The sequence below is a fragment of the Meriones unguiculatus genome, chromosome 7 (assembly GCF_030254825.1).
Source record: "Meriones unguiculatus strain TT.TT164.6M chromosome 7, Bangor_MerUng_6.1, whole genome shotgun sequence".
NCBI classification, from domain to species: Eukaryota; Metazoa; Chordata; class Mammalia; order Rodentia; family Muridae; genus Meriones; species Meriones unguiculatus.
Window position 1 is genome coordinate 89,337,115 of NC_083355.1, and position 16,735 is coordinate 89,353,849.

General features: G+C 44.3%; 1 protein-coding gene across 12 annotated transcripts in view; it reads left to right on the plus strand.

The window, feature by feature from the left end:
• Nucleotides 1–16,735, plus strand: part of Sipa1l1 (signal induced proliferation associated 1 like 1) — a 290,762-nt gene that overhangs the window by 76,623 nt on the left and 197,404 nt on the right. For 10 of the 12 annotated variants that reach the window (XM_021653798.2, XM_021653855.2, XM_021653864.2 and 7 more), the window contains one exon: nucleotides 16,193–16,261. The exons of the other annotated variants lie outside the window; for them this stretch is intronic. The gene's annotated coding sequence lies outside the window, so the exon portion shown is untranslated. The remainder of the gene's footprint in view (nucleotides 1–16,192; nucleotides 16,262–16,735) is intronic. 12 annotated transcript variants of the gene reach the window in all.

Below are 16,735 nucleotides of genomic sequence, written 5' to 3' on the forward strand. Positions count from 1 at the left end.
CAAAACTTCTCCTGAAGTTGCCCAGGTCACGTGTTTTATCACATGACCTGGACGAATAACTAATACAGCGGACAGCATAGATGTTTTAATTGAATGTCAGCGTTTTGTCCACTCTCAACTTGGCTCTCATTTGTTGAGCTCTTACACAGGCAGCTTCCTCTCTGCACAAGAGCTGAGCTTGGCATGGTGACCCCTCCAAAGGATTTGTAACCTAGAAAGTGAGTCAGGTGCATATTTAGGGGCCAAGAGGGAAGGATTTGAATGTTTCTCATTGGTGATATGTAAACTAATAGAAGCCACGCATATTCAGTGAAGCAGGACTCTGTAGGTATACCTGGGCTTCAGTAGGTTTTCTGATAACGTTCTTTTCCCCCAGGATTTACTCAGCTACCACATGGCATTTATATTTATGTATGAACTTGTAGCTCTTATGTAAATGGAAGCACAGCCCACTGCTTCTGTTTTAGCTGAAGAATTTTTCCTATCATTCAGTATCTCAGTGACAGGCTGTAGGCATTAACAGCACTACAGCAGCTGCTAGGATTTGGATGAGTTTTGATTGCCCGCCTCCCAAAGGGCGCTATGCTAGAAGCTTGACTCCCAGTGTGTCATATTAAGGTGTTGAAGCATATAAGAGGTGGGGCATAGTGAGGCAATTATGTCACCATAGCCCTACCTTCACAAGGGATTAGGGCAGGTCTTCCGAGGAAATTAATTCTCACAAACGCCAAATAATTACGTGAATAAAACTGGTCCCTGGATTTCACTTTATTTTTCTCTTGACTATGTTCTCACCATGATGCCGTCACAGTAACTACCACGTTGTGAAGTGGCCAGAAGGCCCTTACGATAAGCCAAACTGATGGGCCACCCAGTCTGGGATTTTCAGTGTCAAAACCTCATCCTTGTACATTACCTACTGTCAGGCAGTTGCGAGAGCAATAGAAAATACACAGCGGCTAACCTTGACTTGCAGGTGTACAATTTATTTAGAGGGATTTCTCGTTTAAAGACTGTTATTGCTATAGCCTGTTTCAAGTATTAATACTTCTCTCCAAATAAATTACACAGATGTATCTTAATAGTAGATACTGCTTTTCCCCTCTTGCTAACAGTATAAGATTTTGCTTGCATCTCACTTGTTTGAGGTGACTTTTCAGCGTGTTACCCAGACTTACGTTACCTTTTGCTTCAGCTGCCCGAGTAGCTGGGTCTAAAGAGGGGTGCAGTCTTGCTGTTTTACTTTACATACATAATGCTTATTTCTTAAGACAGGTCTCAGATAGTCTAGGCTGGTCTTGAACCTGAGATGCAGCTGGAGGTGAGTCTTAATCTGTAATCCTCCTGCCTGGAATTACAGGTATATCTGCCATGTTCAGTTTGGCTTAGCTTTGTGATCTTTGTCAGTTTCCCAGGTGAAAAGCGGATTCCCACTGCTATTTTCCTGTCCGTTTCAGGCCACACAGGAACATACTTTCAAGTGCCTAACGGTAACCTCCCCGTGTGTGGACTGACTCTTGCGCTCTGCCTGTTCATCTATCCAGATGGGCTCTTAAAAACAAAGTGCTTTGTGGCAACCTTTCCTTTTCACAGGGTTGATAGTTGGCCATTTATGGTAACTTTTGCCAGCTGTACATTTTTCAAGTTCATTATTAATTTTCTTGTTATTAGATTCTTATGTCCTATTCGAAAAATTGTGGGCTCTCCAAGATTATGGGAAATGCCTCTTGCTTTCTTTGAAGACCCTGGTGGTTTCTGTTGCTGTATGAGCATTCCTGTTACTGTGCTTGGTTTGGCTGAGCAGCCATCCCTTTGGTCTTTCTCCAGTATATCTGGCTGTGCTATCACTATTGTTGAGACATCTGTCTCTCTCTGTATTCATTTTATTATAAGTGTTACATTCGATCTTACATGGAATTCCCTCGAGTGCTTTTAGGATTTTAGTGTATCCATTGATTTGATGGCCTATTCAGGAACCAGTTTTGCTCTTTTTTAATTATTACAGATGCACCACACTTTCACTGTCTGACAAACGTTAAGGCTGGCCCTTCTCATTAATCTTCCTTTTCATCATTAGCCTAATTATTCTTCATTATTTTCCCACAGGAATTGTAGACTTAAGCTTTTGAGTATTCTGTAAAAACATCCTCTTAGTCTTACTGAAATTGTAGCAAATTTACATGGGAATTTAGATGTCTTTTAGAAGCTTTGATCTCCTGGGCAACTGCTTCTTATACCTCAGATATTTCTCATCTCTCTCTCTCTCTCTCTCTCTCTCTCTCTCTCCTTAAGTTTAGTTTAGGAAGATTTATTACTGCTCACATAGAGGTTTCTTTCTTCTCATATTTCCTTCCTTTCCCTGTTCTTTGGTAATGTGGAATGCTCTCTTAGGGTCTTTTGTGATCATGTATTGGGTAATTAGCCATATGTGGTAGGTAAAAGTTGGACATTTCCCACCACAGTGCTCTGGGTTCTTCAGTGGAAAATCACTTGGGAGTAAATTATTGATTGCTACGTGAAGTGTGCAGAGGTGTGAGCTAGAATGCTAGTTGTGCTACTCCAGACCCTGTGACAAGTGCCACCATTGTATCATCTCCCATCAGGTGCGTTGTCTCCATGCCTGCTAGCTTTTGAATTTTATAAGAAGATGTGAAACTTAGTCTATGCTGGGAACTTTTAGTTTGGTTTTTCTCCTTTTCAAGTGGGAGAAGAGAAAAATCTCTTTGAACACAGTAATTCTTTAGATAAACATGTTGGATTTGTTAGTCGTTCTTTTTCCTCTCATCCTTCCTTTATTGTTCTGTTTCTGTGGTGTGGAATCTGGAATCTTGCATAGGAGGGTAAGCATATATCCCCAGACCCACAGCTCCTAAGTGATCACTCATATATCCCCTCGTTCTGATTACTACCTCTGCTCTTACTGAAAGTCACCATAATGAGGCATGCTCCTGACTCTAGTGTCCTGGAGGAGCATGTTGGGGACAGATACGCTTCTGGGCCCCTGCAATCCCTCACATCCTGTTCTGGAGCCCTGTCTTCTGCCACTTCAGCAAACTTTCATCACTTCTGCGGTTCTCAAATTGTCACTCCCCGGTCATCACAATCTTAATGTCATTCTGGAGTCTCTCTCATTGAGTACATTGACTCATCACCACATGGCAGGGGGGCCATGATTTCTTTGGTACCCTACAGACATGATCTAAAACCATACTGGAAAACAGAACCGTGGGGTATGTGATTGAGCATCTGCCTGAAGGGTCAGAGGAGAGCATAGTCCGGTAGTGTGGGAACTGGGAGGCAGGGAGACACCGTTGGAGCTTGCAAGCACCCAGCATGTCGCCAAGATTGCTGCCTGGGTTTCAGGCCTTACTCTTGTGTGCTTCTGCTGCAGCTTGTGCGCCTCCCTCTTGGACAAGTTGGAAAGCCGTGGGCTGGTTGCTATGGGAATTGATGGGTGCTGCTGGCAGAGAGAGAAGGAAGGTTCTTGGAACTGACCCAAAATCTTCAGGGAGCAGTTTTGTTTTTCTTTTTTTTTTTTTTTTTCTTTCCGCCTCTGGCTTCCCTGCCTGCTGCTTTTGGATTTGTTTGGGGACTGGTGTCGTGAGGGCTGGTGGTCCTCACCAGGAAGACTTCCAGGAGGAGGGGTACAGAGTGTAGGTCAGCAGTTGGCTTCTTAGGCTTTGCTGAAGTCACACAGGCCCTGCCTCTACACTAAGAGTATGCACAAAGGTAAGGGGTTAGTTCCGGAGTCATGACCTTTCTCTCTTCACCACCATCCCACACAAAGACAGCTAGGGCATTCATTTTTTATTCTGGATTTCTGAAATGTCAGGGTGGAAATGGACATTTTCAACAATAATGAGGTTAAAATATATTTTATATTGAACTGGGTATAGTGTCACAAACTTAATCCCAGCACTTAGGAGGCAGAGGCAGTTGGATCTCTTAGTTCCAGGCTAGCCTGATCTCCATAAAGAGTTCTAGTATGGCAGTCAGGGTTACATGAGGGAACCTTGTCTGGAAAAAAAGTCATCAACTTTTATTTAATTAAATTGGTGGGTAATTTCAAACACTACCTTAATGTAAACTAGGTTATTTTTATGACAAATTATGAAAAATGAATGTGAAACACTGATTTTCCTTCAGCAGGGACTCCTTTAGGAACGATTCCTGGGTATTGCAGTACTTGCTTGGACAAAAAGAGTACCCTACATTTCCAGTTTCTGTTCACTGGTCTGTTATGTCTGAATTTTGTGCTTCTAGATAAAAATCCCTTTTTTGATGTTGAATTCCTGGTTCGATGTGAACATCTGTCTAGGTCTGTTCAGACGTTAACTGTGGGGCCTATAGGTGATGAGCACTTAGGAGAGGGACCCACAGGATTCTGTGAGATTTGGATAATTCCTGCTCTGGGAGGGGACGGGAGGAAGGGTCAAAAAGAAAGAGCAGTCAGTCACACACGGGTCCGCTTAGAGCCTCTGCTCTCGCAGCCAGTGTAAGATCATGAAGAGTTAAAGGGAAATGTGTGGTAAATGGTGAGAGATGCAAGGCTAAGTCACCTTCCCAAGGGGCGTTCTAGAAGCTGGGTAAAGGTGCTGACAGCCATAGAGAAGGTAGTTGTCTGTCCACTGGTAGATATTTGCAGGTTAGCCATTACTTTTTGAATGAGCAACATTCAAAGTCTTCTGGAATGAGCAACACTTCACCAAATATCATCCCTTCTTTCTTAGCCTTAGAACTCTTTTAACTTTTCTGGCTTTTATTTGTTAGGGAACCTTGCACAGTGTCTACCTGGGCTGTGCAGGTGACCTCCGAGGAGGGGTCAGCATAGAGAAGAACACTGATTCGACGCTTGCATCAGAGAGTAGAGCTGTGAGCGGGAGGCCTGGGGTGTGGGAGTCAGCCCGAGTGGTGTATACTAACCGCTTTTTCAGTGTGAAAACACAACCCTCACCTCAAAGGGAATGAGACAGTTTATTCTGGACCCAAATGTGAGTGACTGGCCCGGGGAACACAGATTCAGGTCACCCCAAACACCATGTTCCGATGTGGTAAGAGTTTGATGCAGTTTTTGTAGTAATGGAACTAAGAGCTGTATGTATGTCAGGGCCTTTTTCATGTTTGTGGGGAAATGGCAGGTCTCTGTTCCAGGTTCAGGCGCTATCTAATGGCATTCTTAGGCTGATGGACGCTAGGGGCCCGTTATTGCATTCCAAAAGGATTTACCTAATAGTCCCAAGAATGTTAGGTCAGTCACAAGGGTAGACAATAGGTGACTGTTCAGTGCACTAAGATAGCTCAAGATAATTTTGACTCCTATCTCTTCTCAATCAGTTAATCAACTTGGTAGTATGTTTAACAGAGGTGTGTCTTTTTTTTTTTTAACTTTTCAGGAATTTGTTTGCCCTTCTATTTGTTTTCTTGCTAAGAAATAGTTGGGGATTTAGCTCAGTGGTAGAGCGCTTGCCTGGTCCTCAGCTCTGGAAAGAAAAGCAAAACAACAACAAAAAAAGACGAACTAGATGCAGGTCCTCACGGGTGAAAGAGGAGACAGCTGAGGTTCCTGATGTGTCTGCTCCGCCCCACTCACCCAAGCAAGGTAAGGCTTTTGTTAGCGTTGAGATTTGAGCTCATGGCATTAAATGTTGCCCAGAGCTCCAGGTCTGCTAAGGTGAATGATATTGCCCTGTGTTTGTCAGGCCTGACTGTTAGGGTAGAACAGAGATGTGTTTGTCTCCAAAGCCCATGCTCTTTCTGTGTGTGTGGCCGCCCTGTGGGAACTCAGCAGAGATCCTAGGAAATGCCTGAAGAGGTGGCCCTGGAATTAGGCACAGTTGGAGAGATGAACTTTGGGACTGGAGGGCAGTGTTTTGGGGGACTTTGTGGATAGAGGATATGTGAGGAAGGACAGGAGTACCAAGTTCAAGTTCACCTCAGCTTGTCTGCAGTGAAGGGCACAGGAAATAGGTGAGAAGTTAGGCTGGGACTGAGCCCTGCTGAAGAATTTGGATCCCCTTTCTGTAGGTGTTGAGAAACTTTGGCTGTTTTGGGAACTGCTAACATATCTTTTTGTTTGAAAAATCTTTAAAAGATACAGACAAAGGAAGTTAAGATTCACTCCAGGTGTGGTGGTGCAGCCTTTAATCCCAGTGTGTGGGAGAATCTCTGTGAATTCAGCTCCAACTTGGTCTACAGAGTGAGGGTTAAAAAAAAAAAAAGAAAGAAAAGGAAATGCAATAGTAAATTAATGTTGAAGCTGGGCTTTAGTGGCATTTAGCTTTAATCCCCACACTTGGGAGGCAGAGGCAGGCAGATAATCTGAGTTTGAGGTCAGCCTGGTCCACAGAATGAGTTCCAGGACTTCCAGAGAAACCCTGTCTTGAAAAAAAGGGAGGTGGGGAGAAAGTGTCAAGAAATCAAATTTATCCTTTAGGAAATGTTTGTTTTGTGGGCTAGAATTCTGATTATATAATTCTGATTCTAATCTTGTCAGTATGGTGATCAGGGCTTAGGGCAGCTAGAAACACAGGGTTGCTGGGAATCTGTTGGAATCCTGACATGTTTACACAGCCCTGTGTAGGGTTGTTTGTGAATCTATCTGAGATCTGAAGCCTTTCTCATGAAGCATGTGACCAGCCAGGCCATTTAGGTGGGATCCCATGTGGCCTTCTTAGTTACAGAGAAGGGTCAGCTCTGGCCGCACTTCCCGGTGACCTCTGTCCTGTATTATTGCTCAGAAAATTCCTAAGGGCCCTGGTTGAACCTTTAGCAATGTAATATATATATGTCACACACACACACACACACACACACACACACACACACACAGCCTTCTGCTTGCTATTTAGGCAGGATTTACCAAGGAAATTAAAAAAGTAAATCCCATTAGCACCAAAGTGAGTTTGTTGACCACTAGTTGGCACTGGTTTTGAAGCATATTGTCTGTCTAGTTGAGCCTAGAAGGGCACAGACTACTGCAGCCAGATTCTAGTCCATCTTGTTCCTCACTGTCTGCTGAGTCTTTAGTACCTGGAACACAAGTGCTGTCTAGATGATGGATGCTGGGCAAGTTCTAGGTCATCACTCCTTCTGTCTCCTAGGAGTAGATTTTGTACTAGGTGGAAAAGCTTGTAAACTGCTTTTTTTTGGTTAATCATTTTAAAATGCTTTGGTCAGACAGTTTGTTTCAGATGTCAGTGGCAGTGTATAGGTACGCTTCAGTTCCTTTTAGACCAGACAACCAAACAGAACTGAAGTAACTGAAAATCATCACATCTCATGGGCTGACTTAAAAAAATGCAAAGCACATGGTATAACATTCTCTTTTTCTTACTTTCAAGAAGGGTCAAGATCCCAAATTAACATACCTGCTTCTTAGCCAAGATTTCAGTTACTTGATTCAAAGCCCAGAGGATAGATGGAAATCCAGGGAGGCTTGCCAAAACGTGGAGTAGCAATGAGATTTCTTCCCTGGCAGCTTGGACTTTTTCTAATTCCAGTAATTAATTATGAAAAAGTATTATTTTGTTAACATTTAGTGAAGACTTTTAGTAAGTGGAAACATTTTGTATAAATAATAAGTTTTTTTTTTTTCTTGACAGATGAGAACATTTGGGGAAAAAAATTTTTTTTTTTTTCTGGCCCTCGGAAAAAGAGCCTGCACTTCTGCTGTAAAGGCTAAGTGTCACTGAAGTTGGGGCCAGGCTCTAATAATATGTAGATAGAAATTTTGTGCTTAGAGTTCTTGAGTTAAACTCCCCAGTGACACGTGCCTTTAATCCCAGCACTTGGGAGGTAGAGGCAGAGGCAGGCAGTAATCTCAGTTTGAGGCTAGCCTGGTCTACAGAGCGAGTTCGAGGACAGTCAGGGCTACACAGAGAAACCCTGTCTTACAAAACAAAACGAAACAAAAACAAACAAAAAAGGCAAAAAAAACCCCTCTCCAGATTTGATTTTTAGACTGTTAAAGACACTCTAGTGTCATTTTGTCTTTCAAGATACGTAGCATATGTACAGTTTTGCTCTTTCTTCTGCTGTTTTAAAATTTATTTAGACACCATTACCTAAAACCTATTCATGTATGTATGTATGCATGTATTATTTAGCACATGGATGTGCCACGGGCATGTGTTTGGAGGTCAGAGGACGACTTATAGGAGTTTGTTCTCTTTTTCCACCATGCGGGTTCCAGGGATCCAACTCAGCTTGTTACAGTTGGTGGCACATGTCTTTAAGTGCTGAGCCTTCCTGCTGGTTCCCAGCGCCACTTTTTAAAGTTTTAGTCTAATATCTAGTCTGAAGAAGCCAGTTGATAGGGTAGTCTTGTTTTTTATATGTTTTAAAAGGAAGTGTTTTCTTATGCTCACTATAAACTTTGAGATCCATAAATTAAATCTCTTCTAAATAACTTTACCTTTTACTGGTTGTTAGTAGTTTTGTTTTTTTTTTTAGGGGGTGAATACAAATTGAAACTTGGCTTTCAGTTGGAATCCATTTGTCAAGTTGAAGTGGGGGACATTACCCGTATCTATTGAGCTAAGTTACACACTAAGACACTTGGGAAAGAGCAATCTGCCTGTGGGATCACGTCCCCAGTGCCCTCTGCCCTTGGTGGTAATAAGCTTGTTGGCCAAATAGGTTAGGCAGAATGACTTCTGCTTTGTAGAAAGTAGACTTTGAAGACCCAACTGAACTTGAAATTTAAGAGAAAACCTGTAGCCATAGTTACAGTAGCCCCTTTCTGGGAGAAATGTAAGTCAGTTAGATGACAGCAGAATGCCGTGCTCTTCCATTAGAAATCTGCTTCTGTCCTCCCGTTCTAGAACATGTCTGTCGGTGCCTTGGCTCTTGCAGGAGAGAGCAGAGCTAGATCACACACATTCACTTTGGGCCTTAAGGGAACACATGGAATGCAGGCTCTAGTGGGCTGTTTTTGTTCAGTTCTCAGTCCCTGCCCACTCAGCTCTCAGTCATTAATGCTCTCAGTCATGTAGGGTTAGATGCAGTGCTCCCAGAACTGCTCATAGTTAGGCTTTCGAACCTTGGCGTTAGTTTCTGTCTCTACTTAGTGCACTAGGCGGTGGCTCGTGTTCCTGAAAATGATACCCATTTCCACCTGCTAGGTACCAGAGTCTTTACAAAGTGGAGCTACTGTCTTTCTCAGCTCTGTGGACACAAAGACAACTTCATTTACTTCAATGGAACCAGGATAAGATCCTCGTCAAATTAGCATTTATCCTGAGAAAGCCAGTGCAACATTCAGTCCTTTCTTTGGGACTGTAGGGCATTTTGAAATCAGAGCATCATTAGAAGGAAGAAGCACAAAGTACTTTGTCTTCTGATTGGTCCTGAAGCAGGAGATGTGTATCCAAGTTGGAGTTCCCAGCACCTGGGACTGGCTTCCAGCCACGGTTCCCAGGTTATATTTCTTTTGCTTTTTTTTTTCTCATCTTGGGAGGTTGGATGGCATTTATTCTTTGCAAGTAGTTTGTGCTTTTAATGTGACTGTGAGGACAAGTTGCCCTCTCCCTTGCTTTGGTTTTGGGGAATCGTATTGCTGTTGGGCACCTGTAAGCCAGGCTCGGGAGGGGATGCCTTCACTGCTGCGAGTGCACTGAGGGGCACGCTTGACCGTCTTTATTTAACTAGTAAACTCAGAATCAAGTGGGAACCGCTAAATCTTGTTATCAGTGGGTAAAATAATTGTTCTGTTAACATTGTGGCTTCCTGTATTCCTAATTAGGTAGAGATTCTCAGTTGCCCAAGGCCTGGGTTAGGCGACACTCTACCTTTAGAGACCTAGATATCTGTGAGGATCCATTGCACAGAGCAGGGACGCTCAGTGGCTCTGTCGTCCAATAGAGTGACTACTCAGGGAAACTCAATCCTGTTTCTTCCTTAGGAATTTTAATTCGAACCAGAGTTTGCTTTTAGCCTTGCAGAATTTTTGTGTTCTGATGTGATTTGGGAGAGACTGGACCTTCTCTCTGATTGGTTAACTGACCCCCAGCCCCTGCCGTGCCGTGCTTCCTGTCAACCCCGCGCCATGGATGGAGGCTGCAGATTGAAGTAGCTAGGTGTCTTTCCTTTGTCACTGTCCTCCATTTCACCTCTTTGAGATGATCTCATCCTAACCAGCTGCTCGCTCTTCACCTGGCCAGGCCAGTTAGCTCCTGGAAACCCACTTGTCCCCCAGCTCTGACTCCAGGGTTGCAAGTGCATATCACCTCGCCCAGCTTTTTACATTGTTCCTGGGGATCCCGACTCAGGTCCTCATACACAGCAAGCACTCTATCCACCGAAGATCTCCCTTGTCTGTGTTTGATGATTAATTGCCTGTGTGCGGTGGTGGCGCACCGGAGAAGCAGAGGCAGGAAGTCTCTTGAGTTTGAGAGCAGCCTGGTCTACACAGCAAGTTCCAGGACAGCCCGGGCTACACAGAGAAACCCTATCTTGAAAAACCAAAAAAAGAAAAAAAAAAAAAAACCACCACCAAAAAAAAACCAAACCAAAACACCAAAACAAAACAAAAAGGACCTATGTGCTATCAGTGTTTGGTATTATTGTTGTTAAACAACTCTTAGTTAATCAGAAAACACTGATTTTTACATTCAGGTTATAAATATCTTTAACAGTTTTTTATTAATAGCCAATTAACAGCTACTCTTCCTTGAAATGTTGCTGGAAAATGTATCTTCTCTCTTAGTTACTCGCACTGCACATCTTACAGACAGACTCGCCAGCTGTGAGAGCCGCTCTCCTGTGCCTTTTAAAAAGGATTTGTTCTTGCGGGCAGCGAGATAAGTAACAGAAACTAGTTTTAATTTTATTTTTTATGTGTGGGGGTATTTTCCCTGCGTGTATGTCTGTGTGTGTTAGGCATACCTGGTATTTGAGGAGGTCAAAAGGGGGAATCGGACCTCTTGGAACTGAGGTTACAACCAGCTGTGAGCTGCTGTGCGGAGCCCAGGTCCCCTGGAAGAGCAGCCAGTGCTCCCACCTGCTGAGCCATCCCTCCAGCCCCTCCGAGCTGGCTTTCCCTCACGAGGGGAAGGGAAAGCAGGGATACCAATCTCAAGGGAGGTTCTCTTACCTTGTGCTTTCTATGAATTTTTTAATTTTCTAGTAACATGTTAGAATGTGTTTCTGCTTTTCATGTTAAGTTGCATCTTTGAATATTTTCCATCCATTTAAAGAATTTTGGAACAACATTTTAAGTTACTTTGTAATACTATGCCTTGTCTTAGACTAATTTGTCTCATGTGTTGTAGATGGGGTGTCTATGTTTTTATTTTGCATGTGCATTTAATAGAAATTGATTATTGATTATTTTCTTAGGATAATTACCTAAAATAAGAGTTACTGGGTCAGACCATTGGGATGGCTTCGGCTTCTTCATACCCCTTCTTGATTTGCTACAGATAGAACTTACTGCCTTTTCCTTCTTTCCTTTGAAAAACCATCTTTGAGAGCACACTGGCATTTAGTGAATTAAGTAGACTGCAGAAGAAGAGGGATGATGGCTTCGGCTCAGAGCATCTCACTTGACAGTGGTTGGTGGTCTGTGATCTAACAACTGAGCAGAAACTTGGCGTTGTAAAGGCCTCACGGAAAGGGCACCTTTTGTTAACCTCTGTGTTGGTCTTGCAATAAAAGGATGCCACACGAAAGAGCACATTCAAGTCACGTTATTCAAATGCTCACACACTGGTTCAGAATGGTATCTGCTATGCTTTGCCTCCAGACTACTCTGGGGAGTGGAGTGCAGATGTCATTGGTGTTTATAACCGGATTTGGGCTGCGTTTAAAAATGGTAGCTTTGCGCACGCTTCTGATGAGTTCTGCCAGCATGGCGGCCCAGCTGTGGTGTTTGGTGTCACTATGAAATAGTTTTCCATGGTTTCACTCTTTCTTAGCAGCTATGAGGATTTTTTTTTTTTTTTTTTTGCATGTACTGCTGGTTTCTTTGCTAATGTGTCATGAGGGTTTTTTTTTTTTTTTTTTAATCCAAAGTCACTGGACATATGGTTCATTATTGTAAGTTCACTTTTTCCCTGGGTTTGTGTCTGTCTCCATTTGGCGGGGCCTGGAATTCGCTTTCAGACGGAGAACAGGGTTCCATTTCTCTCAGGGGAAGCTAGAGTACCTTAGGGTGAGTCCCAAGTACACTAATCTGGGATACGGAAAACGTTTTCCTGAGTGTTACAGTTTAGCTCTTTAGCCGGAGATTGATGGTGGCTGTGGAAGCTCTGGCATTCCAAAGCCTTTGACGATAAGAAAACGTTACAGCTCTTTGTCAAGCTGTTGTGCTGAGCAGGGCAGAGATGGGCCAAAGCCTGTGCCTGGTCGGCTTGCAGCCAAGACACAGGCCTGGTGAGGCCCAATGAGACCCAACTCTGCAGAGGATAAATAAGGAATCTCAGACAGTCTTGAAGTGAGAAAGTGTAAACCTGCATATCTTTATTCATGTGAAATCAAGGGCAATATAAATCCTTCTCAGAGGGAGGGATTTTGAGGGTGAAAGTGTTTGATTCTCTGGGGTCAGGGAGTCAGGGATATTTAAATGGTCTTATCACAAGAAGGAAAATACAGCACTTAATTGTCCTGTGGGGGTGAGGGAAGATGGGATCTCCAAGTACAATTGAAGGTCACTGGTCCTTAGCAGGGTGGGACCTTTCTAGGAATTCCTAGGAGCTTGATAGAGCAGTTTTCTTATGGGAAGGGTCAGGCCTGTAATCTGCCTTGAGGGTTATGTGACCTCCTTATAAGACCTGGAATCACCCAAATCAGGGGAGACTTTCAGAACTCCGCTGAGAAAAGGGAGTCTGCCATCATAGACCGAACACAAATAAATGGCCGTAGAGACAACTGACTTCAACCTTGTCCTGCAGAGTCCCACAGGTTTGTGATGTCCCCCCGTGTAGTGACAATGAGTGACACACAGTGTTCCACAACTAAGGTGGTTTGTTGTAGCATGTAGAACCCATGTGAGCGAGGTGGTGAGCAGATTTGGTTCTCTGCTTATGGATGAAGTGGCATAGGGCAGTTAGTGTGTAATGCTCTGTAATATACCGCAGCTGCCTTCCTTCCCTTGTGCCTTTTACTTTGTTCCTTTGTTGTTGTCATTCAGCAGTAACAACACCAGCCACCACAGGGGTTGTGGTAATAGTACCTGTCGATTTTATCACTCAGTTGCTGTGGACCACTCAGACATCTAAGAACTTAGTATGTCAGCCTGATGCCGATCCTGTGGGTGTGATACTGTTCCGTTAGAGAGGGTGGTGATTTCTTGGAGATTTGTAGTGTATCAAAGGGTAATTGAGACTCTTACATGAAATCCTTATGTTAAATTCCAAGCACATGCTAAGCTTCTAGCTGTTGTCATGTGGGGTCTACATAAAGCATGGCTCTCATCAAAGAGAAAAACGCTAAATCTGAGTGGCCGTGATCTGGATGTGGATCTAGGTCACCCTGCAGCAGCAGCATGTTCTCATAAAGTTCATGTGGGCCACGGAACAAAAGCCATAAATGCAGGTACCTCGTCAATTGCACTGGTGAACATGAGGTGGGTGTGTCCCACCAAGCAGGACAGTTTTACTATAGGCCTCAGATGCTGCTTAGTGGATCCTCAGCTTGGTGTTTGTAGGAGCTAGCAGTCTGTTGGTACCTTCTCAAAGTTGGATGTTTTGTAAGATAGAGTGAATGATTGTTAAGAGCACCAAAAATAGTCCAAGAAAATTTGGTTCTGGTTCTACAACATTCCAACTCCCTCCAGTCAGTTCAAATCAGTCACTCAGCCTTGTAGAATCTTTAACATAGGTGTGGTTTTTGCTGGGAACTTCAGTTCCCAGTGATTATGATTCTAGCACCGTCTAGGTATAATTTCTGTGTGTAATTGCTCATTGTTACTCAGTGAGCTCATTGTAGGAAGTGACTTCGCTGCTGGTTGAAGCCCAGGCTGGGTGTGGGCTTGTGTTGTGCAGGTCTTTGTTGAATATAGTCTTCTCCTGGGGCTTGGGGTTTGCTATCAGCTACCTTCTCTGTGGTTAGTGCCTGGCTAATCAGGTCAGCTGCTTAGCCTGTGACTCCTGCTTCTGACCTGCTGGGCTTTCTGGCACACCTGAGCCACGAAGCCGTGGGGCCAGCTGTGCTTTGAGGCACTGGCCCCTTTCAAGTGCCTTGCTGTGACACCAGAACCCTGTGTTCCAAATGCCCTCAGACCGTCAGAACAAGCACAGCACGGATTGTCATCATTGGGATTTCAAATGGAAAATGGGTCGAGAGACTTGCTTTGGGAAGATTGAAGTCATTTCTGCTTTAGATAGTGATATTTCCCTTGAATAGTAGCCAAGGCCTTTCTGATTTTATTTAATTTTTTCAACTTATTACAGTTTATGCACTTTGAATCCCAGCTGTCTTCCCCTTCCTCGTTCCCTCCCAATCCCGCCCTCCCTCCCTCCTTTGCTCCCATGCCCCTCCCCCAGTCCACTGATAGGGGAGGTCCTCCTCCCCTTCCATCTGACCCTAGCCTATCAGGTCTCATCAGGACTGGCTGCCAAGGCCTTTCTTAATAGCCTATCTTTAAATGTGATTGATAAAGAAAGGCCATGACAAGGCAGCTGCTTCCCTCTTAGGCTGAGGCCTGAGGTAGATGTTCATCCGGATGTTTGTTGGTGTCAGAGTGGTGGTTGGTGCAGAACAGCGGTGTCCTTCCTGTGGGTGATGTCACAGGGACACTGAACTACCGGTGTTTTGATTTTAGGTTCAGTTGTGCACAGATTGTATGGAAGGATGGAGAAGAAAACTGAGACCCTTCCCAGGTTCTAGCTCTAGTGCAATGAGGACGCACAGCAAACCTGGCTCTTGTTTTCTCTGTGAACATGTTAAAGGGCTTGGCTTTTCTTTTAGGAAGATTAGTGGAGCAAAATTCTACCTGTAATTCACTTCTGAACTCCCTGGAGCTGAAGTCACCATTTCCCCTTTTCAGTCTAAGATATATTGGCCAGCCAGTTTCTGCTACAGTTGTGGTGACAAGGGGTCCAGTTTCTCAGACCATTTAGCCTAGAGCAGGCATGCAGTAGTATCTGGAACTCTGTAACCTCTAGAGGGCCATCTTAGAGTCACTCACAGAGCCGTGGGTGTTACGGAGATTAAAGATGCATACAGGATGACCTTGATACAATTTAGAGGAGGAATGGACCCGACCCAGGGTACATAATGTACCACAAAGATGGGATTACATTGATGGAAGTGATGTAGAGATAAAAGGAAGAGGGCAGGCATTGGCAGAAGCAGAACAACCGAAAGACCCCCGTCACTCCTCTGAAGTGAGACATGTGTATGTGGCTTGGGGTCTTGGGGACTATACAGGAGGGAATGGGGAGAACTTTGGGGACGGAAGATCCTGCTGATCCTATCAGTTCACCGGCAGTCTGGAAGTGGTTGATGCCAGTATGTTTTGTGTATGGGTGTTTTTATCAGAACCTCCCGTAGGTGTTATAAGTCAGCTTTCCTGTAGGAGTGTCTCTGTCCACCCTTCACCAAGGACTCATCTCAGAGAAGATGGGCTTAGAGCTGCCCTGCATAGGTAAAAAGACACTTAACTTGGTGGTGGATGCCTTTAATCCCAGCACTTGGGAGGCAGAAGGAGGCAGATCAAGTTCAAGGCCAGCCTGGCCTGTGAATTGAGCTCAATGCCAGCCAGGACTTCATTGTGAAGCCCTGTGTTTTGGTGGGGGAAAAAAAGAAGAAGAAGAAAGTACGTCTGGTTGGAGCAAAGTCTGTAGGGCGTTTTGTCTTATATGCAGATCATCCAAAGAGCACAGTGATGGCAGTAAAGTTCAGGAAGAAACTTTCCCACCAGTAACAAAATGGCCTGCCAGCGCTGTGTTGAAGATTGAGTCTCGACAGAGCACATCGGTGCTTCTCCTTGGTGTCACCCTGGCTAGTCAGTCCCCTTGATCTGCCTTTTCCTGTGAAGATTTGGAATCCTGTGCTGAGACTAGGCATGCCCTGAGGGTGCCTGCTTCACATTGTCCTGGAGGCTCTTGCAGGAATCACCTTTGTTCACGTCAACGTTTGACAAGACCCACAGAGAACTTGCTAGATGCCTCCTGGTTCCTGTTCAGACAGTGAGACCGACTGCCCTCTCGTTCTCAGCCCCATGCTAAATCCCTGTTTTTATCCTGTACAGGTACTTTTCAGATGGTTGCAGGCTGCCCAGAAAACTGCTGTAGAGAAACTGCAGGAAGGTGAATTCCAGGTAGGCGGGGCTGCTGGCGCCTCTGGACCTTTACCTGGAGTTGTTTACTTTGATCTTTGCTGTGTTTGCCTGTGCCCTTATTTGATCAAGTGAGCAGTTGGCAGCAATAGTAGATGGCAATGGGTTCTTCTGTTTTTTTTTTTTCTCGTTCCTCAGAATACTTAGAGAGGAAGAGGAAGAACTTAAGATTCTTTATATTCCCGTGTTATTGAACTCCTAATTGGTATGATGCTTGTTATTATATTTGCTTCTTGTATATCATCGATTTGGATAATTCCAAACCCTTATTGAGAAATTTCCTGCTGACTGTCATAGCCACAGTGGACATTATCACTTGACGTGTGCCTGGACTTTACTAAGCGCGTCTCCTGTGGATGTTGATTGGTAAGAAGGCAGATGGTTTCTGCAACTCACACAGCGGACGTGGTGCTGAGCCAGAATTTGAACTCACATCTGTTTGCCTTTAGTATGCCT